The sequence below is a fragment of the Capsicum annuum genome, chromosome 12 (genome assembly GCF_002878395.1).
Source record: "Capsicum annuum cultivar UCD-10X-F1 chromosome 12, UCD10Xv1.1, whole genome shotgun sequence".
Classification (NCBI taxonomy): domain Eukaryota; kingdom Viridiplantae; phylum Streptophyta; class Magnoliopsida; order Solanales; family Solanaceae; genus Capsicum; species Capsicum annuum.
Window position 1 is genome coordinate 14,312,480 of NC_061122.1, and position 3,866 is coordinate 14,316,345.

Here is a 3,866-nt window from a genome sequence, read left to right on the forward strand (position 1 = left end):
AACAATATCCATTTGAAGTGTCTAAGTGAAAAATGGTACGTACTTAAGGGTGAGTTAAAAAATGTCTCACAGAACTAACATCAATTGTATGAGAAAAAAAATATCACACAATTAATGTTAATTGTGTGAAACACATAGTATTTTTTTTTTTTTGGTTTTGTCCATTCATCTAATTGCAAAACACAAAAAGAGGAGAGATATAAAAACTAAAGAAAGTTGGAATGATTTTTGGAATACAAACAAAATTGTCTCATTCATGCCATCTATTAAAAGGTTGACCCGTTTATGCCATCGTCGTTACAAAACAGGTTCATTCATGCCATTGTTTGTTAATGATGATTTTTCAAAAACAACTTTGCCGCGTGTCGTCTTACTAGAGGTCCACATCATTAATTCAAATAAAGAGAAAAGACTCGAATATGTCATTGAACTATCAGAAATAACTCATTTATGCCATCCGTTAAAAGTTTGGCTCGTTTATGCCATCGCCATTACAAAACAGGTTCATACATGCCAGTACTTGTTAATGGCAGTTTTTCAAAAATAATTTTTCCATGTGTCATCTTACTAGAGGTCTACGTCATTAATTAAAAATAAATCAATAAGAATTGATTTATTTTCTCTTACATTTTGTTCATAATAGTCAATGCCTTGAATCTTTAAGAAAGATCACTCGTCATAGCATTGAATGAAAAATCCCTGAAGCATAAATATTAATCGACCAAAATGTATGCAACACAAAATGATTAAGTAGTCATTTTGAGGTTTCTAAGGCTTGCGAAAAAATATTTTAGGTCTCACTTGTTTTTACATTGCTGAAGGTTGACCTAAGAATATCTCGAATTATATTCAGCTGTTTAGTTAACTTAATTGGGATAATCACATAATTTTAATTAGTGGCTTGGACCTCTAGTAAGATGACGCGCGACAACATTGTTTTTGAAAAACCATCGTAAACAAATAATGGAATGGATGAACCTGTTTTGCAATGACAATGGCTTAAACGAGATAAACTTGTAACGGATGACATAAATGAGTCATTTTTTATAGTTCGATTGAGCCTTTTTTCGTTATTTTATTTAATGTTGTGGACCTCTAGTAAGACGACACGTAGCAAAACTTTTTTTGAAAAACCACTATTAATAAGTAATGGCATGGATGAACCTGTTTTGTAACGGTGATGACATAAACGAACCAAACTTTTAACAGATGACATAAATAAGTCATTTCTAATAGTTAGCTGCATATTTGAGCCTTTTTCCCTTTTTTATTCTTAAACTCTATACTCAATATATATAAAATGAAACGAAGGAAATATGATTTTAAGATAACATCAATATGATCTTGACAGTTACTTAAATTATATTTACGTTAAACAAATGGAAAAAATTGTCTGTGTGTCTCTCACCACTATAAATATAGAGCTTTGAAGAATCACAAAACACATTACTAACTCTCCCAAAATGCAATTCTTCAGCTTGACTTCCATCTTCCTTTTTCTAACCTTCCTCTTTTTGTTAAGGAAATGGAAGAAATCCAATAACCAAACCAAAAAATTGCCTCCAGGTCCATGGAAACTTCCTTTTATTGGAAGCATGCATCACATGGCTGGTGGAGTTCCACACCGCGTCCTTAGAGATTTAGCCAAAAAATATGGACCGCTCATGCATCTTCAGCTTGGTGAAGTTTCTGCAGTTGTTTTTACTTCTGAGACGACTAAACAAGTACTGAAAACTCATGACCCCGCTTTCGCATCTAGGCCTAGACTCTTGGCCTTTGACATTATCTGTTATGATAGGAAGGACATCGCCTTTAGCCCCTATGGTGAGTGTTAGACGTTTTGGCTAATATCTTTTCACGATATATATTTGGATTTTACTTTTTCTTGAAGGACAAAAGTACATTTTCCATGATTGCTTTTACTTTCCCAATACCGTCCTAATAAATGACGATCCTTCCTTCTGAATTTATGGTATTCACAATATAATCCTTGAAGGCGTCTTGTTTAAGAAGAGATGTAAATTTGAATTTTCTCGGTTATTAATCGACCAAATTAACCATATTACATTGTTAGGTCTCTTTTGATATATTTCAATTTCATTGTCTTATTTATCGTCATTCAATATTTGTTTTGTTAGGTTGACTTCTGATAATTTTTACCCTACAGGTGAATACTAGAGACAAATGCGTAAAATTTGTATCATGGAAGTATTTAGTTCAAAGAATGTCCGATCGTTTAGCTCGATCAGACATGATGAAGTTGTTCGTCTCATTGACTCTGTCCTGTCATCTTCATCACTTGGTGATCCAGTTAATTTTACAAAAAGAATTATTTGGTTCACTAGCTCTATGACATGTAGATAAGCATTTGGGCAAGTACTGAAGGAGCAAGACATGTTTATTAAACTAATGAGAGAAGTGCTACGCTTAGCAGGAGGCTCTGATGTGGCTGACATTTTCCCTTCGTACAAGTTTCTTCATGTTTTCAGTGGAGCTAAGAAAAAACTTCTTGATGCCCACCGTAAGGTAGATTCAATTTTTGAGGATGTCATTAACGAGCACAAGAAGAATCTTTCAACTCACAAGAGTGATGATGCATTGGGAGATGAAGACTAAATTGATGTCCTACTAAGACTTATGAAGAATGAAACTCTTCAACTTCCCATCACCAACGATCATATCAAAGCTGTTATTTTTGTAAGTATTAGATTCTATGCTTGTTCTTTCTTGTTTAACCATGTAGCACTTCCATATCAAAGCTGTTATTATTGAAATATCAATAGTTGAGTGACGTACCTTTGAAGTATAAAACAAATATTAGTGACTTTCTAAGAGAACTACTATTAGTTGAGTGACCATATACGATATCATCTCAAAAGTCTGGTGTAAAATTCGGTCCGTTAAAAAAGTTAATTAGATGAGGAAAGAGCATGTGCAATAGTCAAATTATGGAATGTAGATGGCTAGCTAATTTAATAGCTTGGCTATAAATTGCAGGACATGTTTACAGCTGGAACAGAAACTTCATCAAAAACAATTGTATGGGCTATGGTTGAAATGTTGAATAATCCAAGAACATTCACCAAAGCTCAAGCAGAAGTTCGAGACGCATTTAGAGACAAAGTAACGTTTAACATAAATGATGTGGAGGAGCTGAAATACTTAAAGTTAGTCATTAAAGAAGCTTTGCGGCTTCACCCACCAGCTCCACTTTTGGCCCCAAGAGAATGTAGGAAAGAGACATGCATAAATGGCTATAATATTCCCGTGAAGATCAAAGTCATGGTCAATGTTTGGGCATTGGGAAGAGATCCTAAACATTGGGATGATGCAGAAAGCTTTATTCCGGAGAGATTTGAGCAGTGTTCTGTGGACTTTCTCGGTAATAATTTTGAATATCTTCCCTTTGGTGGTGGGAGGAGGATTTGTCCCGGAATATCATTTGGTTTAGCTAATGTTTACTTGCCGTTGGCTAAATTGCTTTATCACTTCGATTGGAAACTCCCTACTAGAATAGAGCCAAGAGACTTGGACTTGACTGAATCAGATGGAATTGCTGTTGGCAGAAAAAGCGACCTTTACTTGATTGCCACTCCTTATAAACCGTAGCTGGCATCAACATTTTAAAGTTCATATATTATCCGGTACTCTTCTGGCATCTTTCTTCTGGTGTTTTAGGTTTACCGGTTTCTAGTGAATGTATCTTTTATCAAATAAGAACGTATCGTTCAATGTAACAGAACTACTATGAGTACAAGTATTTCCCCTCCCCCTAATCCTTCCGGCAGACTTTTGCTGCCACTCATATGTACTGATGCATATTAAGTACTCCATTTAAAAAAGAATGACCTACTTTGACTTGACAT

At 34.6% G+C, this 3,866-nt stretch overlaps 1 pseudogene; it reads left to right on the top strand.

The window, feature by feature from the left end:
• The first annotated feature begins 1,463 nt into the window (after positions 1-1,463).
• On the top strand, positions 1,464-3,609 carry LOC107849996 (annotated as a pseudogene).
• The last annotated feature ends 257 nt before the right edge of the window (positions 3,610-3,866 follow it).